Source organism: Medicago sativa, chromosome 3, assembly GCF_051527215.1.
Source record: "Medicago sativa cultivar Bolivia chromosome 3, Bolivia_mono, whole genome shotgun sequence".
In the NCBI taxonomy this organism is placed as follows: domain Eukaryota; kingdom Viridiplantae; phylum Streptophyta; class Magnoliopsida; order Fabales; family Fabaceae; genus Medicago; species Medicago sativa.
Window position 1 is genome coordinate 59,070,254 of NC_140751.1, and position 19,974 is coordinate 59,090,227.

The 19,974-nt window shown below is 32.7% G+C and overlaps 3 long non-coding RNA genes across 12 annotated transcripts; all 3 read right to left on the reverse strand.

Annotated features, from left to right (window-relative positions):
* Positions 1-2,203: 2,203 nt before the first annotated feature.
* LOC146938658 (uncharacterized) lies at positions 2,204-2,959 on the reverse strand. Its single transcript, XR_015033397.1, has 2 exons — positions 2,847-2,959; positions 2,204-2,507 (listed from the first exon to the last, which is right to left on the reverse strand). It is a non-coding gene; the product is annotated as an uncharacterized LOC146938658 (long non-coding RNA).
* Positions 2,960-5,061: 2,102 nt separating this feature from the next.
* Positions 5,062-9,246, reverse strand: LOC146938659 (uncharacterized). 10 transcript variants are annotated; one of them, XR_015031387.1, is made up of 8 exons: positions 8,828-9,246; positions 8,629-8,709; positions 7,965-8,202; positions 7,592-7,700; positions 7,220-7,308; positions 6,689-6,935; positions 5,650-5,702; positions 5,062-5,378 (listed from the first exon to the last, which is right to left on the reverse strand). It is a non-coding gene; the product is annotated as an uncharacterized LOC146938659 (long non-coding RNA). The 10 variants fall into 10 exon arrangements; XR_015031381.1 differs by having other exon boundaries at positions 6,689-6,938; XR_015031383.1 differs by having other exon boundaries at positions 6,689-6,938; positions 7,592-7,657; positions 8,621-8,709.
* Positions 9,247-15,624: 6,378 nt separating this feature from the next.
* LOC146938660 (uncharacterized) lies at positions 15,625-17,677 on the reverse strand. The gene is made up of 3 exons (XR_015031388.1): positions 17,439-17,677; positions 17,200-17,271; positions 15,625-15,733 (listed from the first exon to the last, which is right to left on the reverse strand). It is a non-coding gene; the product is annotated as an uncharacterized LOC146938660 (long non-coding RNA).
* Between the last annotated feature and the right edge of the window lie 2,297 nt (positions 17,678-19,974).

Here is a 19,974-nt window from a genome sequence, read left to right on the forward strand (position 1 = left end):
GAATATGTATTTTTTTTTTAATTTATCAATCTAGAAAAGGATAAGAAATAAACTTATGTTTTATAATAGAAATTTTTATTGTTTAATTATTTAACACATCTTGTATGTATAATTGGTTAATTTGGTTTTAACTTTTTCAACGCACATGCACGTACGTGCGCGCGCACACACAATGTCTTAATACAACTATACAATATATTATTTTTTTAAAAATATACTACTATATTACTATTAACTCTATAATTTATACTAAACTTACTTTAAATTTATCTTTATTTATATGTTTAAAAACATAAATATAGATTATTTTTGTTTGAGATCAGAGATGTATTATTATTTTTCTATAAATTCATTTTTGATTTACTTTAAAATAATATATGTTTTTTTTTATACTTTTACAACGACGTTAATTGTTTGCGTTTGGCACGGGTATCATAGTAGTTAAAGAGAAATGAGAAGGAATGAAAATAAAAAATTACCACACTATTGTCGCTATTGCTATCATAACGTGCACCATAATTCATCACATTGAAATCTTGTATTGAACATCTGCAAAAAAATTGCATGCATTTTTTAGATTTTTTATCCAACCTACTACTTTGGTTATGAGACTAAGTTCACTACCTTCACATAGTAATTCTAACATTTAGTTTTAATTTTATGAGATTAAGTTCACTACTTCACATAAATGCTCAAGATTTCTTAGTTATAAAAAATAATTGAGGCTAATTTCTTACTAAAACAATTGGTGATGATTTCCATAAAGGTGACATTACATGTAAGAAATATTTAAAATCTTCTATATTTTTGGAAACTATATGTTAAATACAAAAACAAACAAAAAACGTGAATTTTGAAATATAAATACAAATTACAAACATCATAAAAAAATTCTATAACATTCGACTAAAACAAAAAATGATTTAAATTTGAAATTTATCCACAAACACAAATTGACGCAATTAATATAGGCATCAAATGTATTCATTTATCAATTATCCGGACAATTGAACAAAGTATTAACGATAATAAGCAACAAGAAGGGGGATTTTGTTTGCAATAAGTAGCACCATTAACAAATAAACACACATTGTGTAGTCTTTCACTATGACCAAAAGGCCTCAAATCAATATTCTCCAAAGTAATGTTTTGGCATGGTTTGTTTTGAGTGCAGTTGAAACTTGCTGCAACTTCTGAGTTTCCACTTCCTCTGATGTATTTGTAAGCCACATTGCGTATTTGCACACTTGAAACCCCCTACACAATTATTGGCAGAGATTAACTAAATCATAGACCAACTGAATGATATTAATAATCTGGTGAGGCCATAAATGTGATTGGTGTTGTGTTGTTTGCAAAGACCGAATACGGAATATGTTCTTTTTCTTTTTTTAATTTATCAATCTAGAAAAGGTTAATAAATAAACTTATACTTTATTATATAAATTTTTTATTGTTTAATTGTTTAACACGTCTTGTATATATAATTAGTTGATTTGGTTTTAACTTTGTCAAACCACACGCACGCACACACGCGAGTGCACGCACACACACAATGTCGGTATTGCTATCATAACGTGCACCATAAATCATCACATTGAAATCTTGTAATGAACATCTGCAAAAAAATTGCACGCATTTTCAGATTTTTTATCCAACCTACTACTTTGGTTATGAGACTAAGTTCACTACCTTCACATAGTAATTCTAACATTTAGTTTTAATTTTATGAGATTAAGTTCACTACCTTCACATAAATGCTCAAGATTTCTTAGTTGTAAAAAATAATTGAGGCTAATTTCTTACTAAAACAATTGATGATGATTTCCATAAAGGTAATGTTACATGTAAGAAATATTTAATATCTTCTATATTTTTGGAAGGGGAAATGTTAACGAGTGCCCCCGGGACACTCTTTAAGCACCTTTAAAAGTAAGTTTTTATGAAATTCGGTGTAATCAATGCATTGGAATTTGTGACATTTGACTTTTTTAAAAAATAATTTCTAAATTTGGGATGCTTAAAGAGTGCCCCGGGGGCACTCGTTAACAAGACCCTTTTGGAAACTATATGTTAAATACAAAAACAAACAAAAAACGTGAATTTTGAAATAAAAATACAAATTACAAACATAAAAAAAATTCTATAACATTCGACTAAAACAAAAAATGATTTAAATTTGAAATTTATCCACAAACACAAATTGACGCAATTAATATAGACATCAAATGTATTCATTTATCAATTATCCGGACAATTGAACAAAGTATTAACGAAAATAAGCAACAAGAAGGGGGATTTTGTTTGCAATAAGTAGCACCATTAACAAATAAACACACATTGTGTAGTCTTCCACTATGGCCAGAAGGCCTCAAATCAATATTCTCCAAAGTAATGTTTTGGCATGGTTTGTTTTGAGCGCAGTTGAAACTTGCTGCAACTTCTGAATGTCCACTTCCTCTGATGTATTTGTAAGCCACATTGCGTATTTGCACACTTGAAACCCCCTACACAATTATTGGCAGAGATTAACTAAATCATAGACCAACTGAATGATATTAATAATCTGATGAGGCCATAAATGTGATTGGTGTTGTGTTGTTTGCAAAGACCGAATATGAAATATGTTCTTTTTTTTAATTTATCAATCTAGAAAAGGTTAATAAATAAACTTATACTTTATTATATAAATTTTTATTGTTTAATTGTTTAACACGTCTTGTATATATAATTAGTTGATCTGGTTTTAACTTTGTCAAAACACACGCACGCACACACGCGAGTGCACGCACACACACAATGTCTTAATATATCTATACAATATATAGATGTATAAAATTTCTCACCGTAATGTTTGCCATAAGTAGCACCATTAACAAATAAACACACACTGCCGCAAAGGATTTATAATATTCCTCACTGTAATGTTTTGACATGGTTTATTTTCACTAATTTTCACGATTTTAGATCAACTGAATGATATTATGTAATCTGGTGAAATTTAAAATGTGATTGTTGTTGTGTTGTTTGCAAAGGTCAAATACGAAATATGTATTTTTTTTTTTAATTTATAAATCTAGAAAAGGATAAGAAACAAACTTATATTTTATAATATATTTTTTTTATTGGTTAATTATTTAACACATCTTGTATGTATAATTGATTAATTTGGTTTTAACTTTGCAACACACACGCATGCACGCGCGCACACACACAATATCTTAATACAACTATACAATATATTATTTTTAAAAAAAATATACGATATTACTATTAACTCTATAATTTATACTTCCTTCAAAAAAAACTCTCTAATTCATACTAAACTTACTTTAAATTTATCTTTATTTATATGTTTAAAAACATAAATATACAATATTTTTGTTTGAGATCAGGGATGTATTATTATTTTTCTATACATTCATGTTTGATTTAGTTTAAAATAATATGTTTTTTTTATACTTTTCTAACCACGTTAATTGTCTGTGTTTGGCACGGCCGCACAGGTATCATACTAGCTAAAGAGAAATGAGAAGGAATGAAAATGAAAAATTACCATGCTATTGTCGGTATTGCTCAATCATATGCTTTTTCCAAAGAAAATAAAAATCACGTGTAGATCTTTTTTATCCCTCTCAGATATCTCTATCAAATGGACACTTTTTAGTTTATTCCAACATCAATATTACTTGCCATGTTATTAAAGAATGTGTGACACTTGATTATCAGGTTAACAATAATGTCTTGGCATATATAATACCATGGATGTCTTGAATTTCATGCACTCAATTCTGAAAGCAAAATAACACTACACAACCTTTCACATTCACATTATTAGTGGAAAATGGAAATTGCAGTTGTACCTTTTTTTTTTCTTTTCATCCCTTGTCATTGAATGCTTGACTGAATGTTGAGATATCCTTGATTTAAAGGAGTAAGCGTATAGCCATTCATTTCCATCAATGATGCTCTTGATGATTGTAACTCCCTTACGTAAGTTAAAATAAACATTCCTTTCTTTGCAAAGAGTTGTTGCATGCTACATTGACGAATTCTTAAGTCAATGCTGGTATAGAGCACTTAGCACTTGTTTGGTTCACGTTAGAAACCATCATACGCGTTCAAATTGCCAAACTCAATTTTACCACTAAATCAACATGTTTGGCTATTCATGTTTTAGATTAAATTACACTCCCCTCTCCCTCAAAGATGTTTGAATTACACTCTCATCCCCTCTTATGTTAAAATATACACTCCTCTCCCCTCTTATTCAAAATATCTTTATATCTAATCCTAGCAAACATGCTTACCCTAATTCCTTAACCCTAAACCTAATTTTTCCTTCCTAAACATTACATTAAACTAGGTCGTGCTCCCGTGCTTCGCACGGGTCAACGATGACCACAGTAAATATACATGAAAAAGCCATTGTCAATTTACATAAAAAACAACAAAATATGACAGCCAAGGAGATATTCCATACGAAATGTCATTACGATAGATAATTAGCAACAACAACAATAATCAGCAGACATTTTGAAAAACTTCTTTGTACACTACATTAGAAGTCAGATTGGTTTCCGAACCCTCGTCGCCAGTCAACAATATCTTTAACCCTTTTCGTGAGGTAACTCTGATTAGAAGATCATTCTTAGGTTTTCAGAATCATGATAATACTAACTAACAATGAGAGTGTTCAAGAATCAAACTAACTAACGAAATATATATTCATCTTTAAAAAAAATGAAATATATATTCAAGAACTGGTTCAAATAATAAGGAACATAATTTAGAAGGTTATTGTTGGGGTAGGCCGAAGAGAGTTGACACAGGAAAGAGAAAAGTGAGGGGTAAATCCGTGAAGGTGTCTTGAGAAAGTGCAGTGTTTACTCCCAAGGTATTTAAGTAGCACGTGACTGCACTTACTGCTTTTTTCTAATGACTGCATAGAAATCTTAATGATAGGCGCTGGGTTGGAAATACTCTTAACTCTTATGTAGATTATAGAGTCACAATGCACTTTAGAGCCCATAACCTTCTTAGAGTCAATTATGCAGATAATGAAGAACAAAATGCTGAGTTTGGATTTTATTAATCATTTACTTCACAACATAGCCTTGAAACATCTCATCTCAATAAATTAAAACCATTAAACTTTTCTTTTAAAACAGAAATATACAAAAAGCATAGTTTCTTGCATCTATATAGAAAAGCAATACTGAAACAATAGACATTGAAATTACACTACTGAGATTCATCAATACAGCCATGATTGTTAGAAGATTGAGATCTTAAATCCTGATCATCTTGTATGAACTCCTCAGACTTGGAAACAGAACCCTCAAGAGCCTCAAGAAAAGACAAAATCGTGAACTTGTCTGCCAAGGGAGGAAAATTGAATCAGCAATATCACATAATCAAGACAAATGAGCCAAATTTCTTTACTTTTTGTTTCCTTATTCTAAAACAAATGATCTAAAGTTTGAAAGAATCCAAGTATTGTGTTCAATATCATTTTCCTTATAACTGCCACTATATGATTAAGCCATCTCACTTTATATTGTACAATCTTATTCTACCTTACCAAATACAATTAAAGGAATATATAAACACACTTACATTTAAAGTATTAAAGAACGACACACTTACATTTACTTGGATCAATATCAAACTGAGACGAATCTCTGTCCTTTTCAAACCACCTGTAGCAATAAATAAATATATAAACACTTGGCATCTGCTGAAATGAAACATAACAAAGAAAAGTGAGGTGCCAAAGTTTTACACAAGCAAATGAATCTACTTGCTTAAAGTCATGTGCTGTTTGGTGTTTAATACATTGGCTGACCAAGATGACACAATTGGTAGTGGAAAATAGTTTGATAGCTTAAAATAGGGCATTCAAGTTAATTCTATTCTTAAGAGAGAAGTTTTATCTACAAAAGTAGCATGTTTTATCCTCGGCAGATCTACTTGACATTGAATCTAGCTTGAGGAACGATTATTTTGTTTTCCACTGACATTATTCCACAAAAAGCAAAGTTACATGATTCATAGCCATGCCTTGATAATTCTGTTTTGAATCAATCTGAGGCACAAAAAAAAGGATACAAATAATAAACTCAAAATGATATCTAATGACTTCTTGCAAAGAGGTACCGTCTAGTGCACCATCTCAAACCGAAGGGTTGTCTTATAATTAGCAAGTGAGTCAAATGGGAAGTATAACAAATAGATGGTACAGAGTGAGAAAACAATTAAGAAACATAAGTGAAGGCAATATACATAGTTCGATGAAAATGGGAAGTATATCAAATGTTGTTAGGAATCCAAAATATTTTTGCGAAGCTATATTACGGTCTCAGTCACAGAGCAGAGGTATATGAATCAAAATAAATTACATTTAAGTAAATCAAATATGCATACATATAACATGAATTTGATAGCAAACCCCTTTATAAAATATGAAACTAAAATACATCAAATTCTTTAAGAACGGTTCAAGACAATTTCAAGTATGGGGTTGAATAGCCTTTTGTATGGTGGGAGCAGAATAACATGTTTTAGTATGAGGAAACCATTACTAAAACACACATTTAGGCATTCAAGAATGTAATAACATCAGATACGATTTCAAGCTTAAATATAAATTCTAAATAAATGCATAAAGAAGAAGGAAACAACTCACTCTAGAGTAGGATTCGAGCCACTGCAGGCAATCACCATCGCAAAAACCATCACCGCGAGCTGCTACGATAAATCACCACAGTAATTTGAGTTTCTAAAGCTGCAGCACGCCCTTTTTTTCCTTCAGCAACCTTGACTAACACACAATATAGAAAGGGTAGACACAGTCACATCGGTTTAATCAACCTCCACCGTATAAATCATCACCGCAGGGGCCTTCTTGCAACAACCGCCACTGCATAAACCTCCTTCTAGAATTTAACAAACAAAAAAAGAGATGATAATAAATTAGATAGCAATGCAATTCAAAAAGTCATCGGATTACAAATAACCAAAAATCAAATTAAACAAATGCTCCTACTCTTATTCCAACCCCCAATTTGAAAATTCCTAAACTGCAAAATCAACAAACCAAACCCCACACCAATCATATGAACGACAATTACTTTGATTTTGTAAGAAGCCTAAAAAGCTATTGCAAGCTATTTTGAACAATAGAGGAATTGAATGGAAAGAAAGATGTGTGGTTAACCTTAGTCACGGAGAAGAGGAGGAGCAGCTAAAAATCCATTTGATTTTTCTTCTCAATCGAACAGTCACGTTAACACAATAACAATGCTTCTATATAAACACAAAAATTAAAAAAATAAATTAGTTGGCAAGGAATAAAAATAGATAAAAGCTATTAATTATAAGGAAAGAACATGAAGTGGTACAAAAAAGATGAAAGATATTCCAACAAAGACAATATATGAAAAGAGCATATACATACACATCAATTGCAACGTTTTCATTCTACTTCAATAGAGGTACCATTTGAGTCCAATACAACAACAAATTTTAACACACTAAGAGAATATTTTTGGCATGTAAATGCTCAAATAAAATAAAAGAAGCCACATACCTCTCTCAATAATGAGTCTCTAAGTTTCACCGAGACTAAACAGTGCCATAATTTTGCAATTCTCAACTATACCACAATGAGTCTCATTTACATGCAATGTAAATTTAATCTAAATAAAAACAAACATACAATTATTAAAAAATTTAAAGAAAACATAATTAGCAAAAATAAAAGAGAAAACAACAGTGCGATTCACTGTCATTCTTCCAGTTCCACTTCCACTAAACCGGTCCTACTTTCACAACCAACAACAAAAGACAAAAGATTACTTAAAAAAAATTGAAATTTGCAGTTGCAACAATGTGGAGGAGACAACAATAAAGCTAGGACAACATTCAAAAGAAGGAATGAAGGAAAACAAATGCGTACTTACTTTCAATGGAAGGAAAATGAATGTAGAAAACAACCATCCATGGTTTCACCATCAGCGAAATCCATAGAGATTTAAAAAATAGAATTAGACTTAACCCCAAATCACTTAACAACGTATCTTCCCTCTCTGATCACCAACCTCCCTCTCACCTTCACTCTCTACTTCTTCTTCAACCTCTCCTTGTCCTTCAACTTCTCCCTCTCCTTAACCTTCTTGCCCTACCCCTCCCTCCTTCATCCTGCGATACCATAAATTCAAAATTTCAAATTTTCAATACGATCTTCCAAATGCATAAAGAAACGAATATGTATCATACACATGTATCATACGCAGATCAATTGAAATTTCACTCTTATACTTATTTACTTTACATTCAGTTTGGATATTTGTAACAATGAATTTTAATTATGTATAAATATGTCTATAATTTTGTGTATTCTACTATTTTGAGCTTTTACATGTGTATTACTCTATTCTATTCATTAACATAGCGGCCAAACCACAACCCACTATGCCGCTATAGTGTTTTGAAGGTCAGCCACTCTCCGCCAATGACCACATAGATACTATCATACATCATAGAATTGAAGCCAGATTAAATCATATAAATTTTTACTGTTACACAAAAAAGGGTTGTGTCAGGTTAATGAACTTACAACCAGACCTTCAATAGGACCAAGATAAGATCTGAATTATTTTGCAAACTCAATATCAATTGGCCTTTTCTTCCAAAACTTCAAATTCCCTGAAACAGCAGTAAACCACACAGAGATACATTACTATGTTATTATTCTAAAAGCTTTGCTATTTTCAATACAATCCAGGTGCATTACCACACCCACATATAGAGAAAAATATTGCACCTTCATTAAGCAATTTTGCACAGAATCAGAAATAAATTTGGAAGAGATTGAAACCTAAAACTGCTTAAGAACTGATTGGTAAAATGAAAAAACGAATTGTAATGATTTTGTTTGTTTGTGAGATGAAATTGAAAATCAAAACTGTATGGAACAACCGTATGGGTTGTGAAGGGAACATTTGAAAATGGGTTTGGAGAAGAGGAAGAAGAAGGGAAAATCAAAACCGTGAAAGAAATAAACAGAATGATCAGAAAGGATGGACAATGATTTTTGAGTTGGAAGTGAGACAAATTGAGCTAGAAGGAGAAGAAGAAAGGAAAAGAGAGAGGGTCAGCTTGAATGGGGAGGGAAGAAGAGCGTATGAGAGAGAGAGGGAGAGGAGAGTTTGAATTCAGCTCTTTTGTTTGTGTACCGACCCTTCTTGTGTTGTCGGTGTACAGAGTATTATTGTCTGTCCTGATCTCTGATTGGACAATTGTTTGGTGACAAAACTGAATGGCAGTCTTGTTATTTTGGCACCTAATAGGGGTATTTTAGTATAAAAAATAGGGCAAATCTAGGGTTTGCTTGCAGATTTCTTTTCATTTGTATTGTTAAGATGCATAATAACTACATCTATCCACAAAACTTTCCAGCCAATGTGCTTGAAATTTGAATTTCAATTTTCCCCAACCCTTTTGTTTAATGCATCAATATCCCTCCACCATTTTGTATATTTCCAATGTTTACACTATGTAGTATGTATTACATTAACAATAAATATTCATTATCTTTCCATTACCAATGCTCCATTCCAATTTCCCCACCACCTAATCCTATTTTTCTTTTCGGCACAATAAACCCACCATCTATTCCTATCTTCCCTTCCCAAGACGCACCCTTTCACTGACATAACTAATGGTAACGTGAATTGGTTCTGCATTTTTCAATTTTTAGTATAATGTATTATTTAATGAGTTTGTTCTTATTTCTTTTCGATGAAATTGTTTAGTAATTCCTCCGTCTGTATTGCATGAAGCATCTACTGGACACACAAGTCAGAAACTTAATCGAGAAACAGAAGGGTAAGTATGTCCTTAAGTGTTCAAGAAATTCAGAAGATAAGAACCATTTATGTATCGACAAAGAAAACGCCAAGCATTGAGCTTTTCCCAGACTTCATGCTCATCAAAAAGGTAGTTTACAATTATCAAACCTGTTTCTATATGATTCACATCTTTGATTTTTTTTTTGCTATATAGTTTTAAGATAGTGTAAGTAGAAACATTAACATGTTGTCATTGATTGACAGTTGATGAATCTTCTTGCACGTATTCTCTCACAAAGAAGGCAAAGTTATCTGCTTTTCATCTGGAAAAAAATGCACAGCGGGATACATTGTTCACTGGGCGAGGCAGAGGTAATGCAGAACAATCCTTACGGTACATATATGGCATGGTAAACTATTTTTTTAGGATTTGAGCAAATAAGATACCTCATTGTTAACCTCTCATTGATAGCCCTCTCCTCCTAATGGCGGCCTTTCCATTGGGGCGGCTCCATCTAACGGAGTAACTACCTAATTGAAATCACATGCTAGGTGCACATAGGTCGTCATCATTATAACCGTAATTTTCAAAACACCATTTTAAAGCACAATGCTAAAACCATATTTCACAATATAACGAAACTTATTTCAAAATACGTATCATCAAAACTCAGTCGAAAATCTACTACTTACAATCATAAGTAAATCCAAATTCAAATTCAAATCAAAATCCAAATCGCGTACAAATTAATATCAAACCTTTCAAAAACGCATATTTCAAAACCACACTTCACAACATATCAAAACAACTACGAAAATACATACAATCGAATTCTCCGTTTCAATTTCTCTACTTTATAAATCCCAAGTAAAATCCAAATCCAGATGTATCGCATATTAATATCGAAAATTTCCAAGAACATATATCTCAACCGTATTTCTCCATATCTCAAAACTCATGTCATAGTATATGCAATCAAACCTCTATTTTCAAATCTTTTGCTCAATAAGTCATAGATAAATCCAAATAGAGACCATAATAACATCGATGACTTTAAACATAAGTATCAATGAGAAGAGAAATGTTCAAAGGGGGTGTGTTTCCCATTTTCTTATAACCACATTAACATAGAAAATTATCAAAATTTCAATAATATTAATAGTGAAAATATGTGATAATGATCGTTATCAACTCACAGCTATGCCCAATCGACCAAATTTTCTCTTCAACTGCTCCCGTTGTAGCAAGCAAGGTATCAACTATCCAATCTGGGCATCAGTAATAATTTTAAGATTAAAATGAGTATTCTAAAACTTTTCTAACCATATGCAGTCCTAAATTCCTTTAATATCTACTCTAAACTCTAAAATAAGTTTCTAAATCAAACTACACATGACTAGAGATTCCTTAATTGAGTTTTGGGTTGTGTATTTACCTCAAAGAGTCATATTTCAAATGATGGGTACTCTTCTCCTTCCATGAAGCAATAACCTTAATCCCAAAATTCTATCCAAATCTCACTTGTACTTTTAAATAGCTTAGCTTAGATGTATAATTTTTTTTTATGGGTGCTTGATTTGTGGAATAGATTTCATGATTTGAAAGAAAATTGAAGAAAGAAGAAGTGAAGGATATAAGGAACAGGAGGCTGATGAGGGAAGTATATGGAAGAGAGATGAATAAATGGAGTGTGTTTGTAGAAAGTTCCACCGTGTTCTATTTTTACTATTATTATTATTTAACTAATTTTTATTTTATTTTATTGTAATATATGTGGTTCAATGAAACGGTGCGTTTCAGTCTTCCCCCCTTAAAAAATTCGTCCTCGAATTTTTGCCATATTGATTTTCAAATAAGTGTGGATACTTGACACATATAACTTCTTCGGGTTCCCAAGTGGTTTCTTCTCCCGACGGACCTTTCCAAAGAACTTCCACTGACACAATATCTTTTGAGCGTAAACGTCTCACTTCCTTATCAACTATAGCTACCGGATGTTCGGTGTATGACAAATTTTCATCCAATTGCACATCTTCATGACTAGTCACATGAGAAAAGGTATGAAGGTACTTCTGAAGCTTAAAATTACAAAAAACATGACAAATTCTCCGATGGAAGTACCAAATGATAAGCTACATTCTGACTTTCCAAAATTTCAAACTCTCCAATGAATGTCTAACTAGCTAGTCCCTTGTTGCCAAACCATAAAACACTCCACATTACTGAAACGCGTAAGAATACCTGCTCACCACCATCAACTCTAAGGGATGGCGCTTCTAGATAGTCGAAGATCTTTCCTACTCTAAGTTGTTACTAAACAAAATACTCCCTCCGGTCTCATTTATAAGCAAATTTTCCCTTTTTAGGTACATTGAATAAATGATGTATGTGGTATATGATATAGACCACATACATTATTTATTCAATGAATCTAAAAAGTCAAAATTTGATTATAAATGAGACCGGAGGGAGTAGATTAATTTGACCTTTTCAATGGAACTTTTAATCAACTCTAGACTCACTGGTTCAAACTCTCAAATTTCAACCCATCCTATTGACAGCATATGCCACCTATCGTACAATGCCTCAAAAGGTGCTACCTGGCTACTGAATTGGTAGCTATTTTTATGCACATTCCATCATAGACAAACATAGGCCCCACTCTCTCCGATAACAAGACCACAAACACAGAACATATTCTTTATGATTTGTATAACTTTCCTAGATTGATCATCTGTCTTAGGATGAAAGTTGTAGTGAGGTTCAATCGAATATCAAATTCATATTTGAAAAACTTTCAAAACGTAGCATTGAATTGAGCCATATAATCACATGTAGTAGAGATCGGCATACCAAATACTTAGAGATAATTATTCTATTTTATTTTACATCCTCATTCATACTTTCCCATCAATAAAATCTCCGTAAGCCTTTATATATCTTCCTAGAACCTAAAATATAACAAGAATAATGACCCTCAGAATATTTTTCTCCTTAATTAGCGAACACACAATCAAGGCTATAACCACAAAACACCCTTGAAATTAACTAAGAAGCTTATAACTTTATCGTTCCACAGATTATATACCACCTATCCCAAGTCTAAATCAAATAAGAAGTTTGTAAATCTACTATTCCTCCCATTATCTATCAACTTTACTTAGTCTAAATCTTAACCAAGTCTCCCTAGTATTGTAAACTATGGTGGAACAAATTTACACATGACCAATAATGTCATTGAATGATCAAGCTAAAATTGAATCCCACTTCCAACAAGTATTTGTAACCCTTTAATTATAGGTTCATTCATTTTGTCTAAATGAGTAAGTCTACCCATGTACTTCCTACTCAAAACATTTACAACAACATTTGACTTTCCAAGCTGATACAGGTCTTTGCAATCAAAATCTTTAATATACGTTCACTCTTAATATCCAACTAGTGACACCCTAGTTCGATAAATCTTGGAAAACACAAAGCTTCTTGAAGTTGGTCAACAACTCAGCAATGTTGTAAATGATATTTATTCTTTACTACCACCTTGTTCAATCACCTATACACTACACAGTCACGTGAATCCATCTTTCCTTTCACAAACAATAACAGTTCCTCCCAAGGAAAAGAATTTAAGCGAATAAAACTCTTAAACCCGAGGTTAAATAATATGGTACCTAACCGGGTTTTCCTCAAAAGGATAAAAGTGATTACCCAATCTCTCAGCTTTCACTACCTAGTTATAATAGGCTAAGGTGGCTTACTAGACAGACAACCAATTCATACTCAACTCCTATCAAAAATCTATGCTAAAGCTATCGGTGTTCATACAAGACTAGCTAATGGATATGTCGCAACTGCCAAGAACGATCCCCCTTTTTTTTTGACCTACTTGACCATATTAAAAGCACAATTTACTATCTTTGAAACAATTTCCAGAGTGGAACCAACTATTGCAGAACCAAAAATACTCTAACGGAAAGTGGATTATATATGCGATCCATGATCTAATCTACGACTCTGCATAATGCCCAATAATTTATCTACTGGATCCATCCTTTTGTGATATTACTATTTGTTTTCCTTAATGACTAAATATAACTTCACCACCACGATAAGTATATCAACTGTATTATCATTCAACTTGTTTCATGTAAGAGTCCTGTTTACTACCTCCCTTAAACTTTTGTTGCCTAATCTAAAGTATCACACTCGAAATCTCCTCAAAGTAGCACAATTAGATCCAACCACAAATCTAATTAAGTATTCCCTTAATCTTTCTGTGAACCACTACAAACATATACACACCATGATAGGGTGATGATCGTTCCTTAAGCTTTGTCAAACATGTTTTGTACTCTGAAAGTGACATATCCTCCATTTGTTCCAACACTCCGTACTCGTGAGTTAATCCATTGAAAAATGCCATATGAAAATATCAAATATAAACTAACTCGTTTTCTTTAATCTCTGAACCTCCGCACAACTTAACTGAATCAAGATCTGCTTCATATAGGCTCCCTCTATTTACTTAACAATTTTAACAAATTCCAAAACTCTCTAATCGTAACTAAACAAAACAACTTTCGATTAAAATTACCTCAGAAACCCAACATTGCCGAACAACACCTCTACTATCCCATTGGTTATTGTGTTCTGTAATGCAAAAGCATTCTCATTGCTTATGCATCAATAATTTCAAAGCTATAAGTCCTTGAACGGTAAAACTTATGACATTAATGGCTTTCTCAAGATCAAAGTTCTATGGATTAAGGACTATTCAGAACAAACTAAAAGGATTTTTCAACATATTCCTTGTACCCTCAATAGTCAATTGACACAAGAAAAGATAATTACTTGTCACTCACTGAGACAGGGAAGTAACTGAGACTTTAAAGAGATTTGACACTCCTAGAAAGGTCTTCCGTATGGTATTGTTTATAGTATGTCTAGGATTCCTAATCACTTCCAGATGAATTTGTCGTCTACTGCTCACCCTAACTAACTCCTTGTTGACCGCCAAAATTTGTTTGTCTTAGATTTATCATGTTGCTTCCCATCAACAACCCCCTAAAAAAAAATTGTTGCAGAAACAGTGGCAAAATTCTCCTTCCGCTAGGAACCTCAATACTAACTGCTCTTACAACCAAGCTACGTCCGTCAACATGAACACCATAAGTACGGACCAAACCATGACCTCTTTGACTAGGGTCTTAAGATTGGACAGTAAACCCATAAGGAATTATCTTCCCTTCTAGTGGTGATCATAGAATTGGGTGACATCCTCACCGAATGAAAGAAAATTGATCAAAAATATGACGAAACGACAAACAAAGTGAGACAATTCAGAGATTTTTGCAAATGACACTACCATAGAATGCAAATAGATTTTTGCAAGTAAATGGTGCCGCGGTTCACAATTTGCTGGCAAGAATCTATTTTCATTCTATGTCTGCAGCTATTAGGACCTACAACTGGGCTCTGATACCAACTTTGTCACGACCCAAAATTCAATATCGTGACCGGCGCACGAACTAGAGCATCCTAGTCCGGCAAGCCTATTGACGACACTTGACAAAGTATAATTTAAACAATTTTCAAATTGAATTTCACTTAAAATGATATCCACTGAAATTTCGACAGAGTATCCTCTATATTTTGAATACTTTCCAAGATATGAATCCTATATATATACTTGTATTATCAGCAGAATCTCAAAATTACATAACTAGATGTTTATACAACTCAAAACAAAACATTTGTCGACTACCAATAGCTACAGGTACATCGACCATTCAGTTTATACATAGAGGAGACCTACGAAAGAATTACATTGACATATCTTTAACTCTGCTACAAGCTTTCTACACACTTGACTTTGAATCTGAAAAAAATAAGAAGAAGGGGAAAGTCATAAAGACTTAGTGAGGAGACAACAATCACCACCAACTAGAAGGGAAACACACATGGGCACGAGTAATTAAGTTTCTCAAAATCTAATGTTCATTTACAAACTAGTAACCGAATAAAATTCTATTAATCCAAAATCAAATAAGAATATTTCTGAGTCCAATGTCGCCGACATAACAGATATATTGCTCTTAGCTTGTTTAACCAAACTCTAATAAAATGAACCAAATTATTAAGGACATTTTTATAACACCGTTTAAACTGTGAGTTTATCCTTCTGGTACAACCTTACTACAAGCCATCACATATCTAACATTTAAAAGCAACATGAATATTTCTGCTTGCAATTACTTTGTATCATTATACGTGAAAAACAATATCATGAATAAGAGTATTTCTAATCTCAATGTTGTAAAGAGGTGAAAATAAGATTACAAGCCTTTAGAAAATATATCGCCGAAAATCATAACAAAAGCCTTTAAAAATATATTGTCGAAAATCTTGATAAAAGTCTTTAAAGAAAATATAGAAAACTCCATTTAGTAAAAATAATCAAAATGGGTGAATCGAGAACCAGCTCCATCACATTGATAGCCCTCTCCTCCTAATGGTGGCCTTTTCCATAGAGGCGGCTCCATCTAACGAATAGCTCTTTTCTCTCGACTCAAAACAAAGTATAAAACATTTTCAATTAGGGAGTTAACCTCTCATTGATAGCCCTCTCCTCCTAATGGCGGCCTTTCCATTGGGGCGGCTCCATCTAACGGAGTAACTACCTAATTGAAATCACATGCTAGGTGCACCTAGGTCGTCGTCATTATAACCGTAATTTTCAAAACACCATTTTAAAGCACAATGCTAAAACCATATTTCACAATATAACGAAACTTATTTCAAAATACGTATCATCCAAACTCAGTCGAAAATCTACTATTTATAATCATAAGTAAATCCAAATTCAAATTCAAATCAAAATCCAAATCGCGTACAAATTAATATCAAACCTTTCAAAAACGCATATTTCAAAACCACACTTCACAACATATCAAAACAATTACGAAAATACATACAATCGAATTCTCCGTTTCAATTTCTCTACTTTATAAATCCCAAGTAAAATCCAAATCCAGATGTATCGCATATTAATATCGAAAATTTCCAAGAACATATATCTCAACCGTATTTCTCCATATCTCAAAACTCATGTCATAGTATATGCAATCAAACCTCTATTTTCAAATCTTTTGCTCAATAAGTCATAGATAAATCCAAATAGAGACCATAATAACATTGATGACTTTAAACATAAGTATCAATGAGAAGAAAAATGTTCAAAGGGTTTGTTTCCCATTTTTTTATAAACACATTAACATAGAAAATTATCAAAATATCAATAATATTAATAGTGAAAATATGTGATAATGATCGTTATCAACTCACAGCTATGCCCAATCGACCAAATTTTCTCTTCAACTGCTCCCGTTGTAGCAAGCAAGGTATCAACTATCCAATCTAAGCATCAGTAATAATTTTAAGATTAAAATGATTATTCTAAAACTTTTCTAACCATATGCAGTCCTAAATTCCTTTAATATCGACTCTAAACTCTAAAATAAGTTTCTAAATCAAACTACACATGACTAGAGATTCCTTAATTGAGTTTTGGGTTGTGTATTTACCTCAAAGAGTCATATTTCAAATGATGGGTACTCTTCTCCTTCCATGAAGCAATAACCTTAATCCCAAAATTCTATCCAAATCTCACTTGTACTTTTAAATAGCTTAGCTTAGATGTATAATTTTCTTTATGGGTGCTTGATTTGTTGAATAGATTTCATGATTTGAAAGAAAATTGAAGAAAGAAGAAGTGAAGGATATAAGGAACAGGAGGCTGACGAGGGAAGTATATGGAAGAGAGATGAATAAATGGAGTGTGTTTGTAGAAAGTTCCACCGTGTTCTATTTTTACTATTATTATTATTTAACTAATTTTTATTTTATTTTATTATAATATGTGTGGTTTAATGAAACGGTGCGTTTCAGTCTTCCCCCCTTAAAAAATTCGTCCTCGAATTTTTGCCATATTGATTTTCAAATAAGTGTGGATACTTGACACATATAACTTCTTCGGGTTCCCAAGTGGTTTCTTCTCCCGACGGACCTTTCCAAAGAACTTCCACTGACACAATATCTTTTGAGCGTAAACGTCTCACTTCCTTATCAACTATAGCTACCGGATGTTCGGTGTATCACAAATTTTTATCCAATTGCACATCTTCATGACTAGTCACATGAGAAAAGGTATGAAGGTACTTCTGAAGCTTAAAATTACAAAAGACATGACGAATTCTCCGATGGAAGTACCAAATGATAAGCTACATTCTGACTTTCCAAAATTTCAAACTCACCAATGAATGTCTAACTAGCTAGTCCCTTGTTGCCAAACCATAAAACACTCCACATTACTGAAACACGTAAGAATACATGCTCACCACCATCAACTCTAAGGGATGGCGCTTCTAGATATACAAAGATCTTTCCTACTCTAAGTTGTTACTAAACAAAATAGATTAATTCGACCTTTTCAATGGAACTTTTAATCAACTCTAGACTCACTGGTTCAAACTCTCCAATTTCAACCCATCCTATTGACGGCATATACCACCTATCATACAATGCCTCAAAAGGTGCTACCTGGCTACTGAATTGGTAGCTATTTTTATGCACATTCCATCATAGACAAACATAGGCCCCACTCTCTATGATAACAAGACCACAAACACAGAACATATTCTCTACGATTTGTATAACTTTCCTAGACTGACCATCTGTCTTAGGATGAAAGTTGTAGTGAGGTTGAATCGGGTATCAAATTCATATTCGAAAAACTTTCAAAACATAGCATTGAATTGGGCCATATAATCACATGTAGTAGAGATCGGCATACCAAATACTTAGAGATAATTATTCTATTTTATTTTACATCCTCATTCATACTTTCCCATCAATAAAATCTCCGTAAGCCTTTATATATCTTCCTAGAACCTAAAATATAACAAGAATAATGACCCTCAGAATATTTTTCTCCTTAATTAGCGAACACACAATCAAGGCTATAACCACAAAACACCCTTGAAATTAACAAAGAAGCTTATAACTTTATCGTTCCACACATTATATACCACCTATCCCAAGTCTAAATCAAATAAGAAGTTTGTAAATCTACTATTCCTCCCATTATCTATCAACTTTACTTAGTCTAAATCTTAACCAAGTCTCCCTAGTATTGTAAACTATGGTGGAACAAATTTACACATGACCAATAATGTCATTGAATGATCAAGCTAAAATTGAATCCCACTTCCAACAAGTTTTTGTAACCCTTTAATTATAGGTTCATTCATTTTGTCTAAATGAGTAAGTCTACACTTCCTACTCAAAACATTTACAACAACATTTGACTTTCCAAGGTGATACAAGTCTTTGCAATCAAAATCTTTAATATACGTTCACTCTTAATATCCAACTAGTGACACCCTACTTCGATAAATCTTGGAAAACACAAAGCTTCCTGAAGTTGGTCAACAACTTAGCAATGTTGTAAATGATATTTATTCTTTACTACCACCTTGTTCAATCACCTATACACTACACAGTCACATGAATCCATCCTTCCTTTGACAAACAATAACAGTTCCTCCCAAGGAAAAGAATTTAAGCGAATAAAACTCTTATTGAAAAATCTTGTAGTTACTCCATTAACACCTAGAGTTTTGTTAGGCCAAATGCTAAAGAGGTCTAAATATGGACTGACTTTTATGAAAAGTCTATGGAGAATTCAATCTCACTACCAAGTGGAAATCCAGGAAATTCTCAAGGAAAAACATTTGGAAACTCATACGCTTTTGTAACTCTTTAATTCTTCCTTACCCACTTCTATATCCTTAATCTAGATCAATTATCCCGGACAACCTCTCTTCATTAACTTGTTAGCTCTTAAACCCGAGGTTAAATAATATGGTACCTAACCAGGTTTTCCTCAAAAGGATAAAAGTGATTACCCAATATCTCAGCTTTCACTACCTAGTTATAATAGGCTAAGGTGACTTACTGGACAGACAACCAATTCATACTCAACTCCTATCAAAAATCTATGCTAAAGCTATCGGTGTTCATACAAGACTAGCTAATGGATATGTCGCAACTGCCAAGAAC